At 35.6% G+C, this 24,286-nt stretch overlaps 1 pseudogene; it reads left to right on the top strand.

The window, feature by feature from the left end:
- Nucleotides 1-2,195: 2,195 nt before the first annotated feature.
- On the top strand, nt 2,196-24,285 carry LOC140833096 (protein SLOW GREEN 1, chloroplastic-like; annotated as a pseudogene).
- The last annotated feature ends 1 nt before the right edge of the window (nt 24,286 follows it).

Raw genomic sequence — 24,286 nt, 5'->3', positions numbered from 1 at the left:
CCAAGAATATTCTTTTTTTTTCAATATTAATCTTTCTGTTTTATGTTAATTATTTGTAACTTGATAATTTAATGATAATTAAATATTAAAATTTATATATTTAAATATTTTAATTTATATATTAAAATGTGAATTAATTATTTCATATTAACGAAATAATTATTTGATTTACGTACAATTATCTAATACAAACTATAAGTTAATAAAATCAAAATATCATTGAAAAAAACACGTTTATTTGATATTAAATTAATAATACAACAAAAATACAATATTAAATATTAGAATTATTGTTGTTTTTTTCGTAATTTGTACCATTTTAACGCATTATTAATTTAATCTGTGTTTTTTTATTTTTTATTTTTACACTTAATTAATATTTAATCAAAATATTAACAATTTTATAATTAAAATTACAAAAAATTTATAATTTCAAAAAAATATTAATTAATTAAATATTAAACACTAATATAAAATTAATCAAATTAAAAAAAATAAAAAAAAAACTAAAAAAAATGTGGCGCAGCAAGTGGTGCAGGTTTTGGCGTTGCTCCAATCCAGCGCCAAATTTGGTGCTGGATTGGAGTGAAATTTCATGGCACCACAATGGTGCCACACCATTGTGGTGCCATGATTGGAGATGGCCTAAAATAATATTGACCATTAATTACAACTACCAAATATTCTCATTCACTCCTTTTTTTATACATATAAATTTTTTATTATTAATTTATAAAAAAGTAAAATAAAATAAGGTTGCAGGCGGGCTTCAACGTTTACAAGCTAAACATAGTAAGCCATTTTGAAATTCATCCTTAATTATGTTATTTATTAATAAATTAATTTTGACATATATATAATTAATATATTCATCTGAATCTTGGAATAAAATTGAGATAAAAAAATAGACATTTAATTCTTGGAATAATAATTATATAAGATTCACATATGGATCTTTTACAAAATATAAAAATATTTATCAAAGAAATTAAACAAAAAAAAAGTTTTTAACGAGGTCCACCTCAGAAATATAAATTCATAAAAATCACTCACAAACGCTTTAAACGTTATTTTTCGGCTTAGCAGGGTAACTGACTACAGCATGAATTTATAGTTTCCTAATTAAACTCTAACATTGTATTTATCATCTCCTGGTTCATCTCTTACCTTATGTTTTAATCCAAAACTTTATATTAATTTTCAGAATTCAAAAACATAAATAAATCTTTTTATATCTCATATTAATTACAAGCTACAAAATAAATTAGACCATATCATAGTAAGACGATGATTTAGCACAAATAATTTAGCATGTCATTCAGGCTAATCTATATGTAATTTATTTTTAAACTAAAGACAAAAAAAAAAAGAATTAAAAACAAAAATCAAACTTACAAATTTTTACAACAGAACCTTGAGCTTTTATTCAATATTTCAAATATATTAAGAGGGAGAAAGAAATAGGACAAAAACTTGTGTGAGACGGTCTCACGGGTCGTATTTGTAAGACGGATCTCTTATTTGGGTCATCCATGAAAAAATATTATCTTTTATGCTAAGAGTATTACTTTTTATTGTGAATATGGGTAGGGTTGACCCGTCTTACAGATTAGGATCCGTGAGACGGTCTCACATGAAACCCACTCAAGAAATAGAGGAGAACAAACTCAACTGTATCCCTATAATAAACAAAGGCATTATTGATGGAAATATCTTCAAACATATCATCTTCTGGATCTTGAGCATCTTGGTCATCATGTGCTTTCATTAGATTAATGAATTGAGTATCAGTAGAGTTTGAAGCCATTAATTTGTTTGATTTTGAATATGTGCAAACTATATTCTTGAAAATATCCTTTTTCATTTCTTGAATATATAAATCAATGATTTTCTATTTGGAGTAATTATCAAAATATTTTTGAGTAACAATTTTAAAAGAACTTAAAGACTCTTGTCCTTTTTCTTATTCTTGTTTTTATATAATAGTCCTGTTTATAGGGTTGAATTTTTTCTTCCATTAACAATTTTTCCTGTATCAAGATCTTCTCAAGGCATTTTATACCAAAATTTTGTGAAATTGACACGCCATAAGCAAGAAATTTCATTATCATCGAGGTTTATATTGTCAAATCCATGGACATATATATAATTAACATATTTTTGTATATATGAAATAGAACGTATTAATTAATTTTATTATTATTCCACTATGTTTGGTGAAATACTCTCTTCCCGTCTGCCTGCCTGCGCTGCAGCTCTCCATTTGGTTCCTTCTTCCTGAAATTGGAACATTCAAATTTTCAGAACGAAACCCTGAAGGAACTCAGAACCATGAATTCTACCTTCATTCGTCCCAATCCAATGCCCCCTAAGCTTCACGATTCTTCCTTTACCACCGATCTTCATCCGCCGCACAAGCTTCTTTCACACTCTATGACCAAGAAATTCACAGTTAAAGCCAGTTGTAGTGGTTCCGTGCCACCATCTGATCCTCCCAAGTCCTCCATTTTCAGCCTCAAAAGCGCCTCCGCAGCAGTTGTCTTCGCCGCTGTCGCCTGGGGTAGCTTCCCATTTTTGCATTCCAAAGCCGATATTTTGTCGCCGCCGGCGGGTGTAACCGAAGAGCTCGCTGAATCTGGTTCTGGGGAGGAAGAAACGATTGAAGGAAAGAAAGGTCCTTCTTCAAATTCTCCTCTGGCCCAGTTGTTGGAATCCAATTCGGAAGCCATTGACGCGTTGAAATCGCTTCTCCAGCAGAAACTGGAAGCTGGCGAGGATGAGGAGGGTTTGGCTATTTTGAGACAACTATCCTCCGGTCAGCCTGAAAATCTTGAATGGAAGTTCCTGATGGCTAGAGTTTTGAACGAATTGGGGAAAATTCAAGAAGCCCGCGATGCCCTCGAGGAGATTTTGACGAAAAACCGGTTGTCTTATGAGGCTTTGTTGGAAAACGCATTGTTGATGGATAAGTCGGGAGAAGGGGATGCAGTGATGCGGAGATTGGAGGACGCATTGACCTTTGCTGAGACGTAGAACAAGGCGAAGGAAGCTAGGGATGTGAAGTTGATAATGGCGCAAATGCAGTTCTTGCAAAAGAATGTGGATAAGGCGTTGCTAACTTACGATGAGATTTTGAAAGAGGATCCAAATGATTTTCGGCCTTATTTTTGTAAAGGGATGATTTTTAGTTTGCTGGATAAGAATGTAGAGGCTAGGGAGGAGTTTGCTAAGTATCGTGAGCTTTCACCTAAGAAATTTGAGGTGGAAGGGTATTTGAGGACGCCATTGTCACGTATGAAGCTCTTTGGGACCGATGAGGGAAATTGAGTCTTGATTTTGAGCTATGGAGTTGTGGATTGATGTTTCTAACAATTCTGGTGGGTCTTCTGCTCCTTCCAGCTCAAGTTTCCGGAAACTATAATTCGAATGTTTCGGGTACACAGAGTCTTTTCTGATCAAGTTTTTGAGGAAGTATCAGATCTTTTGTTCTTGTTTAGATATATACGATATATAGTGATGATTTTGAACGGACTAAAATACATGAATAATAAATAAAATGTTGGATCCCGGTTTTCTACACGCCCAAACGCAGCGGAAGTTTTAAAATTTTTATTTATTTTGACAATCAAAATATGTTTGGACGCTTGTATGATTTTATCATAAACATTCATAGGGTGTTAGAATTATACCTTTAGGTATTGTTTGGTGTGCATGATAAAGGGGGATTGATTGTTAATTCTTCACTTATCATGTGTTAGGTGTGCATGATTAAAATTGTGATAGGCCCGTTCAGCCCGCACATATGCATTATTATCCTCATGTGGATGATTATATAATCTTTTAAGAGAAAAAAGATTATGTTTAATTAATTTAAATTTTTCTTTACTATTCTAAAGTTTAAAATAATTATAGATTCAAAACATTTAATAAAATTTTAATATAATTTTTAATTTGACTAATATTATAAATAATTTAATTAATATTGATCATATTTTTTATTATGATATTATTTTTAACTGTAATATTATAATTTTTATTAACCATTTTTTATCATTCAAATTTGTATTAATATTTTAATTATCACAATAAATGCATATTTATATTATTATCAAAATTTAATTATTTTTTATAATATTAATCGGGTTTTTAGTTTTTTTTTTCGAAATTAGAATTAATGAAAATTTAATAATTAATATAATATTTAAATTTTATTTATAATTTTTAAAATCAATTAATTCTAGATATTTTATTTATTTATTCAATCATTTTAAAAATATATTACTAACTAATATATGACGAGGGCATTTTAGTAAATAATTAACAAAAATAATCAAGCAAGTTAAACTCATGCCAAACATCATATAATTTATCATAATGTATTGTGTATCCTTACTTTTTATTTTATAATCACTATTATTATATATCATTTACTTATCCTATCACACGAACCAAACGGTGCCTTAGTGAATTAAATCACTTGGCTCCAACTAATCCGCTATAGGCGGATCTAACTCTTGATGAATCCCTACGAACGATCTTCAAAAACTCTTTCCTTCAATCCTTCTAATTAGGTCCACGACTAGAAGATTTGTTCTTCTTTCAAATAGCACTAGAATATTTGAAAGAAGTTTTACGCTGAGATCTAAAATTTGAGAGAGACCTCAAAATAATTTTTTTTTGAAAAGTGGCAAAAAGTTTGAGGAATATTTTGTACAACTCTCGTGAGTTACAAATGGGAATCAAATTAGAGGCTAGGTCAATTTTTATTTCCTTAAAAACAATAGCTTGACCTAAATTTCATAATTAACATTAATGGGCTTGATTGATTAATTGGGCTAGTCTTACTAGTTTAATTAATTAATCAAAGTTCATTAATAACTTTAATTATTTAATATGTTGGACTTGTACTCATACAAGCCCATTAAACATACCCTCACTATATTTGATTTAATATTTAGTAAACTCTACTTTTGATAATTAAATCAATTATAAATTCAACATTTGAATTTAATATTTAAATTATAAATTCAACTCCTTGAATTTATCACCTCCAAAATTTAATATTTAATAAACCCAACATTTGAGTTTAATAAATTAAATTCCTAAATTTTATAAATTCAACTCCTTGAATTTGTTCTCTCCAAATTTCATAAATTCAACTTCTTGAATTTACTATCTCATAAATTCAACTCCTTGAATTTATTTTCTCAAAATTTAATTATCATAAATTCAACTCCTTGAATTTACTATATCATAATATAAATTCAACTCCTTGAATTTATTCTCTCAGCGGGAACAAACATCCAGTGCTTGTGTGACCCTCAATGGTTCAGGGATACAGCTAGCCGTGAGTTCACAGCTCTTTGTGATTCAGGACATAATCTTTTATTCGGGCTTACCCTAGTTAGCCCCATTCTTTTCATCAACACCTTGATCAAGAATGTCAGAACTCATTTCTGATTGCACCCATTGGATCGTGGTAAGAGCATCTAGTAGCATCGCCCCATGATCCCCTAGGTATCACTGATAGTGCCTGCAAGAACCAGTCGATTATGATTAACTACAGTACGGTCCCTTCATCTCATATATCCCGATCGAATCTACAACCATTGGTTCATCGAGGGTTGCATATTAATTCGATAACTATGTGATAACTATAATAGTGGCATCGCGTGTACTATTGGAGAACTCCTTCTCCAACGTACATCTCATACTCTGGCAAGAGATTCCATGCACTATTATTTCATTAGATCACATAGGATATCCACACCCGTAGGTGAGCGGTGAATCCCCGACTACAATGCATTAGCTCCTATATGTGTCGCAATTGTACCCAACCTCGCCACCTGATGACTCTCCTAGAGCCGGTAAACGAGTCAAAGCACAACCCTAGCATATACAACCTCAGAGTTGTCCCGGGTCGTAAGGAATAATGGTGTACAATCATAACCACGGACTTATCCTCTCGATGAATGATAACCACTTGGAAAGTCCGAGGTAGGGTTGTTCGGTATAATCATCATATGACTACCCATCTGCATGTTTGGACATCTCTATGTCCTTACCAAGAAACGCAGTACACAACATCACAGATGCTAGTCTCGAGCTCAAGCGACCTTTATCCATGTTTTAGGCGGCTGAATCGACTAGGAACGAATTTAGAATATGCAGTGTTTACAAATGAATTTCAATATCAAATTACGATTCATTTGTATTAAAGCTTAATCAAGGACTTTATCTATGCTGCTTGCATGGGTATACAGATAAAGTATAACGAAACCATTAAAAATTAAATTATATTAAAATAAAGATTGTCTATTACACTTGAGTTAATAAACTCCCCAGCCAACCGTTGGCTTACAGGGCATCTACTCTAACAATCTCCCACTTGCCCTAGAGCCAACTACCCATAAACTTTAATCACATTGCTTCGCGATGCTACTCAAACAATGGTCCTGGCAAGGGCTATGTAAGTGGATCAGTAACATTATCTGCAGAGGCGACTCTTTCAACTGATATATCTCCTCTTCCCACAATCTCCCGGATAATGTGGAACTTCCTCAGTATATGTTTGGATCTTTGATGAGACCTTGGTTCCTTTGCTTGCGCAACGGCACCAGTGTTGTCGCAGTACACCGGGACTGGATCAACTCCATTAGGAATGACGTCCAACTCTTGGACAAAATTCCTCATCCAAACTGCCTCTTTGGCTGCAGCTGATGCAGCAACGTATTCAGCTTCATTGGTGGAATCCGCAACGGTGTCTTGCTTGGAACTCTTCCAAGAGACAGCCGCACCACAAAGCATGAATAAAAAACCAGAGGTCGATTTCGAATCATCTACGTCACATTGGAAGCTAGAATCAGTGTAGCCTTCCAATTTCAATTCTCCATCCCCATAAACCATGAACAAGTTCTTAGTGGTTCTCAAGCACTTAAGAATATCTTTCACGGCTTTCCAACGCATTGGACCAGGGTTCGCCTGATATCTGCTTGTAACACTCAAAGCGTAAGCAAAATCAGGACATGTCGATATTATACCATACATGATACTACCAATAGCTGACGCATATGGAATACGTGTCATCATCTCTATCTTTCCATCAGTCTTGGGCCACATTGCATTAGATAGAGTAATACCATGACACATTGGTAAGTATCATCTCTTGGACTCTTCCATAGAGAATCGCTTCAGAATGGTATCGATATAAGTGGCTTGGGTGAGTCCTAGCATACCTTTAGATCTATCTCTATAGATTTGTATTCCCAATACATAGGATGCTTCACCCATATCTTTCATGGAGAATTTACTTGCTAACCATACTTTAGTTGATTGCAGTAATCCTACATCATTCTCAATGAGTAGGATATCATCAACATAAAGTACTAGGAATATCACAGCACTCCCACCAACTTTCTTGTACACGCATGGTTCCTCAAGATTCTTAGCAAAACCAAACTCTTTGATAGTGCTATAAAATCTGAGGTTCCATCTACTTGACGCCTGCTTGAGACCATATATTGATCTCTGAAGTTTGCATACCTTATGCTCACTTCCTACTGATGTGTATCCCTCAGGTTGAGACATATAAATTTCTTCTTTCATGTCTCCATTGAGGAATGCAGTCTTTACATCCATTTGCCATATCTCATAGTCATACCATGCTTTTATGGCTAGTAGTATTCTAATGGACTTAAACATAGCAACTGGTGAAAAAGTTTCCTCATAGTCAACTCTTTGTCTTTGAGTATAACCTTTTGCAACCATCGCTTTGAAGGTCACTACCTTCCCATCCGCCCCAAGCTTTCTTTTGTAGATCCATTTGCATCCTATGGGAACAATTCCCTCAGGTGGATCCACTAATGTCCAGACTTAGTTTGAATACATAGAGTCCATTTCTGACTGCATGGCTTCAAGCCATTTGGTTGAATCAGTATCAGATATTGCTTCTTTGAAATTCATTGGATCACATCCAACACAAGGCTCATCATGGCCTTGTTCATGAAGAAGTGTATATCTGGCAGGTGGTCTAATAACCCTATCAGACCTTCTAGGAGCTTGTACTTCAACTACTGGTTCTAGGGGATTAGGTTCAGCTTCTAAAGTTGAGGGAGTATCTTGAATTTCTTCAAGTTCTATCATATTGCCTTTTCTATCTAATAGAAACTCCCTTTCCAAAAATGTGGCATTTCTTGAAACAAACACTTTTGCTTCACTAGGATGATAGAAATAATATCCAACAGAATTCTTTGGATATCCTACAAAGTAGCACAAAGTGGATCTACTATCCAATTTGTCTCCCACTGTCTGCTTCACGTAAGCAAGACATCTCCATATTCTCTCGTAAGAATATTTGGGAGTTTTTCTCATCCATATCTCATATGGTGTTTTATTCACTGCTTTAGTATGGACATTATTCAACAACATTGCCGCAGTTTCAAGCGCAAAGCCCCAAAACAACGTAGGCAATTCAGTGAATCTCATCATTGATCGAACCAAGTCCAACAAGGTTCGCTTACAATGTTCAGAAACACCGTTCAATTGTGGTGTTGCTGGTGGAGTCCACTGTGAGAGAATCTCATTCTCTTTTAGAAAACCAAAAATTCAGCACTTAAGTATTCTCCACCTCGATCAGATTGAAGTGTCTTAATACTTCTTTCCAGCTGATTTTCTACTTCAGATCTGAATTTTTTGAACTTTTCAAACGCTTCAGATTTGTGTTTCATAAACATACCCATACCTCGAATGGTCATCAGTAAAGGTAATGAAGTAGGATTGCCCATAATACTTAGCAGGCCACAAATGTCTGTGTGGATCAAATCCAATAGACCATGCGCACGATCCACGTTTCCATCGAATGGAGCCTTTGTCATTTTTCCTTTTAGACAAGATTTACAAGTAGACAGAGAATTTATGTCTGACAAGTCAAACATGGCTTCTGCCACTAGTTTGTGCATCCTTCTTTGGGAAATGTGACATAGTCTAGCATGCCATATTTGTGTGGGATTTGGATCATCTAACTTTCTTTTGTTTGTTGTTGAAATAATGTTTACTTGGACATTCACTTATCATTTCCAGAACATTTCTGGTACATATAATTTCTTATGTCCGGACTTCTTGCAGCGAAATAAATATGTTCTAACTTATCGGGCTTTGTAGGCCTTTTAAGTGTCTTTCAGAGTTTGCCTCTTATTGAGATTGTTTTTCTTGTGAGGGGCGGAACATTTATTTCCCTTACCTTGTGGGCTATTTTTCGTCTGACGAGAAAAAAACAACAATTCCCTGTTTTATGGTGATCTCATAAGTTATAAGCGTATTGACTAGCTCTTCAAAGCTATCATCAATCTTATTCAAATTGAAGTTCACCATAACCGCGTCAAATGAGAAGAGAAATACAAAAATTGATGTCATCAATCAACTCGTTAGGAATCACATATTCCAGGCTCATCACATTCTTAATAAGCTCAATCATACGTACACCACGCTCATGGGCCAAAGCCCTATCTTGCATACGTATAGTCATGAGTTCCTTGAAAATGGTGTGCATCATCGTATGAGTTTCATGCACCATGCAACTCTTGCATGTGTATTCGAATGTCAGCAACATTCAACATTTTCTCAGCCTGTCCCTACAGTTCATTTGACAAAAAGCGAGCATGTTACACTTTAGCTTGCATACTATGGTCCTACCATCTTGCATTCTTTGTCAGTTCAACAGGACTGACATTAGTGTGTATGCCATTTTTTCTGAATTCAGAACAATTTTCCCAACCAGTCTTGAAAATTAGATTCGGTTAGCTTGTTAATAATAAAAACTTATTACGTGACGAAATCGAAAATATACTGATACGGAAACAGAATAATGGTTGCTGATTATTTTAAAATAATTTTAAGATATAAAATATGGATTTCATTTTATAAATTAACCTCCTACTATTTTTACATTTCCACCACCCTCTGATGAAAAAGAGAAATTGTATTTCCTTAGTAGGCACGTAGAGTCCAATTAGCCAATTATAATCCCGAATAATATCAGCCAATTATAATTTCTAAAAGATAGAGTCCAATTGCATCCCTATGCAACCTCCGCGTGTTTTGCCTCACGTTTAATAAGGACCCAATAATATGACGTCGTTTATTTTCGCGTGTCAAACCAACCCATCAATATTGAATTGTAGTAGACGGTCGCCTTGAGTTCCCCCAATAATATGAGCCGAAGTCATGTGAGTTCTACTCAATTCACATCATATGTCCGGTGGAAGTCACAGCTTTCCGGCGTGCAGGCCTCCCCAATAATATGAGGCAAACACTGTCCGCGGGTAGCGATCGACATGCAACCACGGTTGATGGAAGGCAAGGAAAAATTAAACTCCTTTAATTTTTACTTTTTCGGTTTGATATAAATTTTGAATCTTATTCAAAATGAGGGTTTTTAATTTTAAAATTATCTCATCATTTTAATTTAAAAATCGCGTGCCACGAGTTTGTATGTTTGCCAGATTCATGCAACTATATTATATAATAATATACATACATGCATACTACTATATATCACATATATCATAATATGACATTCAACAATAAATAAGGATGATCGATCGCCAACACTATTAGATCTATGTGAGCCATACATGGATCCAGGTCCAAAACCTAGGTGAATGCAGGGATGCAAATGCAACTATTACAAAAGCTTCCAATATTTTACATGTCTTAATCTTGATCATCGGGCCCACCATCTTCCAGTCTTGATCTCCCACTATTTCTAATAATTACATTTGAATAGCCATGTTACTTAAGGTATACATCTCATGAGGGTGGGAATGGGCCATAAACCAGGCCCACTTTAATAATATCAAATATTAAAAAAATGAATAAAAACAGTAAAATATCCTAACATACACCTAACACATTGTTCAAGGCTCTCGATCATCCTTCATGCATTTAATATCAAATATTAACATCAATTAATTAAACAATTTAATGAATTGATAAATCATATATCTAATAATTTTATCACTAACCACCACAATTATTGTAATGCCCGGAAATTTAATCCTAGTAATCTATAATTATTGATATATAATTTGATATGATTATGAAAGGATTAATCGGGACACGAAAATAAAACTACATGTGAAATTTGAGGAAGTTGGGCAGAGAGTGTGGCGCCCGAGCGGTGGTCTTTGACCGCCCGAGCGCCAATGTTCAACAGAAATATGTCTCGGGCAGAAGATGTGGCACCCGAGCGGTAGAATATGATCGCCCGAGCGCCAAGGGTTCAAGCTGAAAATGCTTGGGCAGAAACTGCCGCGCTCGAGCGGTAGTTTCTTACCGCCCGAGCGCCAGATATATATATATATATCTGAATTGAATTCAATTCTCAGAATTGAAGAGAGAGCCGAGGAAGCTTCGGGAAATCTTTACGCCTTTTTATTTCAATCCGTCCGTTAGATTTTGAATCTGAGTACAGTACCGAGTTCCTATCAACGCAGGCTACAACTGGACGTAAGTTTTGCTACGTTCTGACATATTCTGGAATTATGATATTGTCAGAATTGAATAGAATTCATATATGATGTTCTGGTCATGTTAGACATCATAGAATCGAAGTCAGAGTGAGAAACAGACTGATTATGTAATTGTTATGATTTTTGGAATCGATTTGACTGAGAATTCATATCAGATATGTATTGTTATTGAGATTATGACTGGTATCGATATTGATTATGATTTCTGGTATTATATCTGTGATGTTCGGCTTGACGGGGTTATCGAGACTGTATTGTTATACCGTTGAAACATCAGTTAATTGATATTGATCAGATTCTGTAGTGATTTCGATTATATCGTGATATGGTCGATATGGATTAGAGTGTATCTTGATTGGATATCGATCAACGTATATTTCGATTTGAATATTAATCAGAACAGGTATTGAATTGAGTTGAATATTGATATTATATCTGTTCGGTATTGTTATTACCAGATTGGGAATGGACCGAGATAGAGTCGGGACTTCTTCTTCTTCTTCGTCTGAGCGAGGAGATAAAGGTATAAATTAATGTTGAGTTGGGATTGCACAACACGGGTGAGGTTTGACTCGAGTTTCCCTAAATCACATATTTTACTTATTGCATTGATATTTGCATTGAGTTGATTGATATACTTGTTCTCTTGAATTATAGATAACAGGTGTTAGACGAGTAATTTTGTGACAGAAGTGCCTGATAGTGGTGGGATTACCATGGGCACATTGCACGATGTCATGAGATATTGTATTGGCGGAAGTGCCATAGTCTGTCACTGGATAATTGGCTATCGATGTGGATAGAATTTTAGCTCCTTCTATTACTGGTGATCAGTACTGTATCGATGTGGATAAAATTATAACTTCTTCTATTACTGTTGATCGATGTTATATCGATGTGGACATAATTGGAGTTTCTTCTATTACTGGTGATCGATACTATACTGATGTGGATAGAAACAGAGCTTCTTCTATTACTGGTGATCGATACTATATCGACGTGGATAGAACTGGAGTCTTTTCTATTACTGTTGGTCGATATGGAATGCCAATGTCTGGAAACCGGGATCCCTAGGCTAGGATTGAATCTAGTTTAAAACGTAGAGTCACGAGTTTGAGTGACGGTTATATTGAGTGATATTTATTGATGTTGATTATGTTCCTGAATATGGTTCATGTTCCTTGCTGTTCCTGATATTGGTACAGGTTTAGAATAGGAGTTATTCTTGATATTGATTATGTTCCTGATTAGGGTACATGTATAGAATATGATTTATTCTTGTTATGGATTTATATCATGATGTTGATATATGATATGGTTTTGATATATGCTTTTATATTGTTTATATGATGGCATGTATACATGATTTATACTGGGATATTTATATCTTACCGGAGTTATCCGGCTGTTGTCTTGTTTGTATGTGTTCATGACAACAGGTGGGACAGGATAAGGGTCAGAAGGAGAACGAGGCCGGACTAGATAGCGTGGAGATCCGGGCTTCGGAAGCAACTTAGGATTCAGTACTGATATGTAATTGAACCTAGTGGAATTATTGTAGATAACATCAGATTTGTATGTTTATGTTTAATATGTAATTTGAATTTAATTACATTACGTTTCCGCTGTGTATTTAAAAAAAAAAAAATTAGACCCTTTTTATTATAATTGTTTGAATTAGTCCTAAAGATGATTAAGGAATGAATTAGCGTCCGGGTCCCCACAACAGGTGGTATCAGAGCTGTAGGTCCTTGAACTGTAGGTTCCTTAGCACTGAGATAGAGAAGAGTGAGCGGGGTAGAATGAGTTTTCTTTCCTTGCATGTGATTGCTAGCATGTGATTGATTATAATGTGGAACTACATTGTGTACGCTAGCATGATATTATGTTTTACTGCCTGGACTTATATGGCATATGATTGAATATAATGTTGAAACTACATTGTATATGTTATGATTTCAGTATGTGGTACTGTTTAGAAAGCTACATGTTACCTGAATATCTGAGTTGATTTGGTAATATGTATTATTTGAAACTGGATCAGAACCAATTCTTGATCAGAGGTAAGCTGATCAGGATTGGGATTGAAACGGATTTGTCTCTTGTTACTACTAACGTCTATGATTATCAGATATTCCTCCTAGAAGGATTCCAGAAAGGGGTAGTACGTCGTATGATCAGATGGATGTGTCTGAAACTCTGATGGAAACACAGATGATAAGGTTTAAGTCGTTTGAACCACCGATTTTGAAGGGTGTTGAAGCACCAGATGATTGTGAGACTTGGGTGGAGGAGATTGAAATGCTGTTTGAATTTCTGGGATTCACAGATGAGTGCAGAATTAAATTGGTTGGGAATCAACTACGGGAAGTCGCTAGGAGTTGGTGGCTGATAACCCGGGAAGCCATAGCACAGCGTGGTTTCACGATTACGTGGAAACTTTTCAAAGTGGAATTTTATCAAAGGTTTGTACCTCTATCATATCGAGAGGACAAAAGTGCAGAATTTGCAAATTTGAGGCAGGGTCCATTGAAGATTGATGAATATTTGGCCCATTTCTTCACCTTGTTAAAGTTTGGTCCGCAAGTGGCTAGAAATGATACAGCTGTAGCTGATCAGTTTATCAAGGGCTTGAATCCAGAAATACGCACCTTGGTAACTGTGAGACAACCGAGTAATTTTACTGATACTCTGAATCGAGCCAGAAGAGCAGAAACCGTTCTAATGAGACAAAAGGAAGCTTCATATGTTCTTCCAACACCGATACCACAACAACTGCCTTCCAGAATTGAGATTGGCAGTAGCAGTGGTGGAAAGAAAGAGATGTTGAAAGTTCAAAAGAAGCAATTCAAGAATTTTGGGAGCGGTTCATCTAGCTCTAGCGGTTCGAGTCCGAGTTATACTGGCATCTATTGCAGAAATTGCGGGGGAAGACATTCCACGGAACAATGTCATGGGGTGACCAGTAGATGCCGTGTTTGTAAACAGCAAGGACATTTTGCTAGAGTGTGTCCGCGGAAAAGCTTCTGGAGATCTGATAGAGCAGAACCATCTGGTTGTAAGGACCAGGAGACAGACCCAGGATAGACTTGATGAGATTGTAACAGGTAACTGTTCTTTTATGATTATGTTGCATATGTATTGATGTATACTAATGCATTCCTTGTGATTATCTTTGACTGAGGTGCATTGATATATGTTGTACCTGTTGGGTCTGTGTTATTGTAGTATTGACTTTTATACCTTTTGGGGGAAAGAATTCATATTAGTGATATTCTGTGATATATCATATACTGCAGTAAGTTGAGAATGAGATTGAGTTAGACTAGCTTGTACTTGTATTGTCTGATGATGACTACATGATTGATATTGATATATCGAACAAGTACAGAGCTATTATAGAGTCTTGTCAGGAAATGGTAAGATTTGGACCTGAAATGGCCAAAGACTAAAGGATATACGGTAAGGATTCCTGATTTTGAATTACTTGAAATCCGTATTATATAAGATTCGATGATTATCGAAAGGAATGGAGTAATTCCTTATGTATTCAGTTGATGACTGAAGATGAGCCTATCAAGGATTGATTTACTAGTAGCAGGAAGTTTGCTATAGGCTGGCAGATGAGATTTCAGGTTGGTCCTGTATCAGGGAGAGTGACTTCGGCCTTGATGTGATTCCAGGTATTGGTTTCATTTGAGAATTTTTTTTTTATAGACTGATATTGATTGAATTGAGATATCAGTTGAAAGAATTACTGCCTAAAAGTTAGAGTTACATCTAAGTATATGTTTCTCTGTAAAGTACTTCAGTTCCAATCATGGGTTGATAAATCCTGTGCTCGGAAGTGTTCTGATGATTTTATGCTCGTTTTATCTATGATCTTTTGATATATTCGTAGCATATGATTGATTGAATCGAACAGTTGACATTTATATTGAATATTCTGGGTACTGAGAGCGTTGTATACAGAATTGTTCGGATATGAATTTTGATTGTAGCCGATCGTATTCAGAGTCTGTGATATCTGAAGACAGTATACCGATTGATTGTAGTACTGTGAGACCGTGATCAGTGGCTGAGAACGACATTGAATATGGCAGAATTTTCGAAATGTCAGAAATGGCGTTCTATGCAGTTATTAGATCAGTATTGCGTATTGGTATTTTGAATCTGATCCGATATTGTTATCATTCTGAGTCCGTATTTGATACCGATTGTTATGAACCGTTGAGCTTACATACATTTCAGTCGAGTCAGAACTAATTTTGAAGATTAAAGCTGAATACCAGGTAGGTATTTTCTTTAATTTATCTTATTAGCTGATTTGTTTATGTCAGATATTCAAATTGGAAATTGACAAGTATGTCAGAAACATGAGTCAGATTGTATTGAATGCCAGAGTTTATTTTATCAGACTGTGATTTTCGTTTGATTGTATACTTTTGGCTGAGTGTATGACATGTTTTTTCATCTATGATTTATAGATTGACGGATAGTCGGAGTGAACTATCCTGATACTGGAGGATATCCAGGAAATGTAGTGCTGGATTATAGCACTAGTTGACATGAGTTATTGTCACTTGTGAATTATGGTACAATAATAGCTATCAGATGAGTATCGAAATAGTTTTGGTTGAGGTATTGTACCCTGAGAACTGCAGATTTCCTTCGTATGAGAATGATATTGCGGTGATGGTTGAGATTGGATTTGACAAGATCAGAAATCTGATAAGAAAGATGAAACTGATTCAGAAGAAATCGAGGATAGCTCAGAACATATAGACTAAATATGCTAACGTCGGACGATGACTATTGATATTTGAGGCCGAAGATTGAGTATATCTCTGACCGGGATATTTATTGCTATGAGTTAATTGATTGGTATATACGGATGTTGTATAGCCATGGTTCTGAGGTTGATTATATCACGAGTGATTTCGTTGATATGAGATTATTGTCATTTCGATGTCTCCTTCTTGTATCTGATTTGAGATATAATATGATTATCTGTATAACACGAGTTGAGTGTTTGTGATTTCGGGGATGAAATCATATCTTAGAGGGGGAGAAATATAATGCCCGGAAATTTAATCCTAGTAATCTATAATTATTGATATATAATTTGATATGATTATGAAAGGATTAATCGGGACACGAAAATAAAACTACATATGAAATTTGAGGAAGTTGGACAGAGCGTGTGGCGCCCGAGCGGTGGTCTTTGACCGCCCGAGCGCCAATGTTCAACAGAAATATGTCTCGAGCAGAAGATGTGGCGCCCGAGCGGTAGAATATTACCGCCCGAGCGCCAAGGGTGCAAGCTGAAAATGCTTGGGCAGAAACTGCCGCGCTCGAGCGGTAGTTTCTTATCGCCCGAGCGCCAGTCTTGCAGAACGAGAATATGCCACTTGCCCTTGAACATGCACGAGATATATATATATATATATATATATATATATATATATATATAAATATCTGAATTGATTTCAATTCTCAGAATTGAAGAGAGAGCCGAGGAAGCTTCGGGAAATCTTTACGCCTTTTTATTTCAATCCGTCCGTCAGATTTTGAATCTGAGTACAGTACCGAGTTCCTATCAACGCAGGCTACAACTAGACGTAAGTTTTGCTACATTCTGACATGTTCTGGAATTATGATATTGTCAGAATTGAATAAAATTCATATATGATGTTCTGGTCATGTTAGACATCATAGAATCGAAGTCAGAGTGAGAAACAGACTGATTATGTAATTGTTATGATTTTTGGAATCGATTTTGTAAGGCCCGAGGATTGGATTACTGTAATCTGAAAGGATTTGAGTATAATTATTTGTAATCTGAGATGGTTATTGATTATGAATTGATATAATTATATACGGGCTATTATGAGACCAGATTGGGTAAAGAATATGAATGATATGAGTTTTGGGCAGAACAATTGGCGCCCGAGCGGTATAAAGTAACCGCCCGAGCGCCAAAGCTCAACAAGGTGTGTTTCGGGCAGAGAAGGTGGCGCCCGGGCGGTAGTTTTTGACCGCCCGAGCGCCAATGATACATGGTGAGGGCCGAATACCTCGCGCTCGGGCAGAAATTTATTACCGCCCGAGCGCCGAGCAAAATGGAGGAAAAGTTGACACGTTCTTTTTTCATGCAACGTGTAAGTATATATATATATATATATATATATATATATATATATATATATATATATATTTATATATATATATATATATATATATATATATATATATATATATATATATATATAAGCAACGTCAAATTCCCTCAGATTTAGAAAGGGGTCGCAGAAACTTTGTGGAAATCCTTACGCCTTTTTATTTCAATCCGTCCGTCTTTTTTTGAATCCGAGTACAGCACCGTGTTCCTATCCGCGTAGGCTACAACTGGACGTAAGTTTTGCTACGTTTTGACATGTTTTGAAATTAGACTATTGTCAGAATTGAATAGGATGCATATATGGTGTTCTGGTCATGTTAGACATCGTATAATTGAAGTCAGATTGAGAAACGGACCGTTTATGTAATTGTTATGATTTTCGGAGTCGATGTGACTGAGAATTCATATCAGATATGTATTGTTATTGAGATTATGACTAGTATCGATATTGATGATGAGTTCTGGTATTATATCTGTGATGTTGGGATTGACGAGGTTACTGAAATTGTATTGTCATACCGTCGAAACATCAATGAATTGATATTGATCAGACTCAGTATTGACTGTGATTATATCGTAATATTGTCGATATGGATTAGATTGTGTCTTGACTTGACATTGATCAGATTATGTGTTGATTTGAGTATTGATCAGAACAGGTATTAAATTGAATTGTTTATTGATATTATATCTGTTCGGTATTGTGATTACCAGATTGGGAATGGACCGAGATAGAGTCGGGACTTCTTCTTCTTCTTCTTCTGAGCAAGAAGATAAAGGTATAAATTAATGTTGAGTTGGGATTGCACAACTCGAGTGAGGTTTGACTCGAGTTTCCCTAAATCACATACTTTATTTTATTGCATTGTTATTTGCAATTGAATACGATTGATATTTTTGGTCTATGGATTTATAGACAATGTATGTCTTGAGTCATAAGCGGATATGCTTAGTCGTAGACATTTCATCTTGTGACAAAAGGGCCGGATAGTGAGGACTCGTCACTGGCCCATTGCACTTTGTCACAGGACATGATATTGGTGATAGGACCACAGTCCATGACGGTTAGGTCAGGATACTGGATGTTTGGTTATATCGACGTGGATAGAACTGGAGTCTTTTCTATTACTGTTGGTCGATATAGGAATACCGCATCTGGAAACCGGGATCCCTAGGCTAGGATTGAGTCTAGTCTAAAACGTGGAGTCACGAGTCTGAGTGACGATTATATTGATTTACATTATTGACGTTGATTATGTTCCTGAATATGGTTCATGTTTCTTGCTGTTCCTGATATTGGTACATGTTTAGAATAGGAGTTATTCTTGGTATTGAGTATGTTCCTGATATTGATACATGCTTAGAATAGAATTTATTCTGGATATTGAATTATGTTCCGGATTAGGGTACATGTACAGAATATGATTTATTCTTGTAATTGATTTATATCATGATTTTGATATATGATAGGATTTCTGTTATATGCTTTTATATTGTTTATATGATGGCATGTATACATGATTTATGCTGGGATATTTATATCTCACCGGAGTTATCCGGCTGTTGTCTTGTTTGTATGTGTGCATGGCAATAGGTGGGCTAGGATCAGGGTCAAGAAGAGACCGAGGCTGGACTAGATAGCGTGGAGATCCGGGCTTTGAAGCAACTTAAGATTCAGCACTGACCTGTAGTTGAACCTAGTCGGATTATTTTAGATCATACAATGATTGTATGTTATGTTTAATATGTAATTTGAATCTAATTACATTATGTTTCCGCTGTGTATTTTAAAAAAAAAAAAAATTTAGACCCTGTTTATTATAATTGTTTGAATTATTCCTAAAGACGATTAAGGAATGAATTAGCGTCCGGGTCCCCACAGATTTGACTGAGAATTCATATCAGATATGTATTGTTATTGAGATTATGACTGGTATCGATATTGATTATGATTTCTGGTATTATATCTGTGATGTTCGGCTTGACGGGGTTATCGAGACTGTATTGTTATACCGTTGAAACATCAGTTAATTGATATTGATCAGATTCTGTAGTGATTTCGATTATATCGTGATATGGTCGATATGGATTAGAGTGTATCTTGATTGGATATCGATCAACGTATATTTCGATTTGAATATTAATCAGAACAGGTATTGAATTGAGTTGAATATTGATATTATATCTGTTCGGTATTGTTATTACCAGATTGGGAATGGACCGAAATAGAGTCGGGACTTCTTCTTCTTCTTCGTCTGAGCGAGGAGATAAAGGTATAAATTAATGTTGAGTTGGGATTGCACAACACGGGTGAGGTTTGACTCGAGTTTCCCTAAATCACATACTTTACTTATTGCATTGATATTTGCATTGAGTTGATTGATATACTTGTTCTCTTGAATTATAGATAACAGGTGTTAGACGAGTAATCTTGTGACAGAAGTGCCTGATAGTGGTGGGATTACCACGGGCACATTGCACGATGTCATGAGATATTGTATTGGCGGAAGTGCCATAGTCTGTCACTGGATAATTGGCTATCGATGTGGATAGAATTTTAGCTCCTTCTATTACTGGTGATCAGTACTGTATCGATGTGGATAGAATTATAACTTCTTCTATTACTGTTGATCGATGTTATATCGATGTGGATAGAATTGGAGTTTCTTCTATTACTGGTGATCGATACTATACTGATGTGGATAGAAACAGAGCTTCTTCTATTACTGGTGATCGATACTATATCGACGTGGATAGAACTGGAGTCTTTTCTATTACTGTTGGTCGATATGGAATGCCAATGCCTGGAAACCGGGATCCCTAGGCTAGGATTGAATCTAGTTTAAAACGTAGAGTCACGAGTTTTAGTGACAGTTATATTGATTGATATTTATTGATGTTGATTATGTTCCTGAATATGGTTCATGTTCCTTGCTGTTCCTGATATTGGTACAGGTTTAGAATAGGAGTTATTCTTGATATTGATTATGTTCCTGATTAGGGTACATGTATAGAATATGATTTATTCTTGTTATGGATTTATATCATGATGTTGATATATGATATGGTTTTGATATATGCTTTTATATTGTTTATATGATGGCATGTATACATGATTTATACTGGGATATTTATATCTTACCGGAGTTATCCGGCTGTTGTCTTGTTTGTATGTGTGCATGACAACAGGTGGGACATGATAAGGGTCAGAAGGAGAACGGGGCTGGACTAGATAGCGTAGAGATCCGGGCTTCGGAAGCAACTTAGAATTAAGTACTGATTCGTAATTGAACCTAGTGGAATTATTGTAGATAACATCAGATTTGTATGTTTATGTTTAATATGTAATTTGAATTTAATTACATTAAGTTTTCGTTGTGTATTAAAAAAAAAAAAAATTAGACCCTGTTTATTATAATTGTTTGAATTAGTCCTAAAGACGATTAAGGAATGAATTAGCGTCCGGGTCCCCACAATTATTAAAGAATTTAATAAATTAAATAAACTCCTTTATTTAATTTTCAATTAAATCAATAATAATTGATTTCTTGTAAAAACTCATTTTTACCATAAATAATTAAAATCATATTCTAATTATTTATTTCACAAGAAAATTATTAATTTTTCAAAATTTAATTTTCCAATACAAAAATGAACCAATTTTCAAAAATATCAATTTTTGCTCAAAATTTGAAAAATCAAAAAATTGCACCCTATGCCCAAACAATTCAAACCCGTCATCCAGAACGCTTCCCGAGACAATCCCGGGCAGCCGCCCCTGCTGCCCGAACGTTTCGGGTAGCCGCAAGGGCACTATGCACGCAGGCGCGCACAGGGGCGCGGAGCGGCGGCACGCTCGCTCGCTGTGCGGACGGTCCGCACAACATGCGCGCGCGCAGCCGCCGCATGCTGTGCGGACGCTCCGCCAGCCGCGCGCTGTGCGGACGATCCGCACAACGCGCGCGTCGGCTTCGCGCGCGGCACTTGGCGCGCACTGTGCACTGCCCGGAACGGTTCCGGGCAGCCCCGATTTTTTTTTTAATTTCTGGAAAAATAAAATTTTTAATGGGGCTACAATTTTCTGAAAAAAATTTCTTGTGTGGTTAGAAATAAATTATTCAATATCAAAACCATACGATTTAGAAAAAACTTTGGCTCTGATACCACTGTTGGATCCCGGTTTTCTACACGCCCAAACGTAGCGGAAGTTTTAAAATTTTTATTTATTTTGACAATCAAAATATGTTTGAACGCTCGTATGATTTTATCATAAACATTCATAGGGTGTTAGAATTATACCTTAGTGAATTAAATCACTTGGCTCCAACTAATCCGGTATAGGCGGAACTAGCTCTTGATGAATCCCTACGAACGATCTTCAAAAACTCTTTCCTTCAATCCTTCTAATTAGGTCCACGACTAGAAGATTTGTTCCTCTTTCAAATAGCCAAGAATATTTGAAAGAAGTTTTACGTTGAGATCTAAAATTTGAGAGAGACCTCAAAATAAATTTTTTTTTGAAAAGTGGCAAAAATTTTGAGGAATATTTTGTACAACTCTCGTGAGTTACAAATGGGAATCCAATTGGAGGACTAGGTCAATTTTTATTTCCTTAAAAACAATAGCTTGACCTAAATTTCATAATTAACATTAATGGGCCTGATTAATTAATTGGACTAGTTCAACTAGTTTAATTAATTAATCAAAGTCCATTAATAACTTTAATTATTTAATATGTTGGACTTGTACTCATACTAGCCTATTAAACATACCCCCACTATATTTGATTTAATATTTAATAAACTCAACTTTTGATAATTAAATCAATTATAAATTCAACATTTGAATTTAATATTTAAATTATAAATTCAAATCCTTGAATTTATCACCTCCAAAATTTAATATTTAATAAACCCCAACATTTGAGTTAAATAAATTAAATTCCCAAATTTTATAAATTCAACTTCTTGAATTTGTTCTCTCCAAATTTCATAAATTCAACTTCTTGAATTTACTATCTCATAATTTCAACTCCTTGAATTTATTTTCTCAAAATTAATTATCATAAATTCAACTCCTTGAATTTACTATATCATAATATAAATTCAACTCCTTGAATTTATTCTCTCAACGGGAACAAACGATCTAGTGCTTGTGTGACCCTCAATGGTTCAGGGATACAGCTAGCCGTGGGTTCACAACTCTTTGTGATTCAGGACTTAATCCTTTATTCGGGCTTACCCTAGTTAGCCCCATTCTTTTCATCAACACCTTGATCAAGAATGTCAGAACTCATTTCTGATTGCACCCATCGGATCATGGTAAGAGCGTCTAGTAGCATCGCCCCATGATCCCCTAGGTATCACTGATAGTGCCTGCAAGAACCAGTCGATTATGATTAACTACAGTACGGTCCTTTCATCTCATATATCTCGATCGAATCTGCAACCATTGGTTCATCGAGGGTTGCATATTAACTCGATAACTATGTGATAACTATAATAGTGGCATCGCGTGTACTATTGGAGAACTCCTTTTCCAACGTACATCTCATACTCTGGACCAGAGATTCCATGCACTATTATTTCATTAGATCACATAGGATATCCACACCCGTAGGTGAGCGGTGAATCCCCGACTACAATGCATTGGCTCCTATATGTGTCGCAACTGTACCCAACCTCGCCACCTGATGACTCTCCTGGAGCCGGTAAACGAGTCAAAGCACAGCCCTAGCATATAGAGTCTCAGAGTTGTCCCGGGTCGTAAGGACTAATGGTGTACAATCATAACCACAGGACTTATCCTCTCGATGAATGATAACCACTTGGAAAGTCCGAGGGAGGGTTGTTCGGTATAATCATCATATGACTACCCATCTGCATGTTTGGACATCTCTATGCCCTTACCAAGAAACGCAGTACACAACTTCACAGATGCTAGTCTCGAGCTCAAGCGACCTTATCCATGTTTTAGGCGGATGAATCGACTAGGAACGGATTTAGAATATGCAGTGTTTACAAATGAGTTTAACATCGAATTACGATTCATTTGTATTAAAGCATAATCAAGGACTTTATCTATGCTGCTTGCATGGGTATACAGATAAACCATTAAAAAATAAATTATATTAAAATAAAGATTGTCTATTACACTTGAGTCAATAAACTCTCCAGCCAACCGTTGGCTTACAGGGCATCTACTCTGACATAAAAGCTCTTAGGTTTGGATTTATCTTTCAATCTTTAGGATTTTCCAGGTAAGTTAATTGAATATTGATGTCAATCTGGAGTTGGTGCCTTGGAATTTTTGTTTTATTGGTAATATGAAATTCAGGAATATTCCTATAATCGGTCATTGTACATATAAATGCTCAGTCCGCAATTTTTACTTCTTTGTTCGTTACCAAACTCGATTTTATTGGACAATGGTCGATAGAAATTGAGAAACTAATGCCGGCAGATAATAAAACCAAGACTGCGGACCAGTTTGCCGCCCTATAGCTAGTATTTGATGGTATAGCCAATCGGCTGTACTTAACTAACCCTTTCTAGCGCCTGTATTTGAAACTTATGTC

This window comes from Primulina eburnea, chromosome 5 (genome assembly GCF_022965805.1).
Source record: "Primulina eburnea isolate SZY01 chromosome 5, ASM2296580v1, whole genome shotgun sequence".
Taxonomy (NCBI): domain Eukaryota; kingdom Viridiplantae; phylum Streptophyta; class Magnoliopsida; order Lamiales; family Gesneriaceae; genus Primulina; species Primulina eburnea.
Note: the sequence above shows the minus strand (reverse complement) of the source record. Positions and strands in the feature narration are given on the sequence as shown.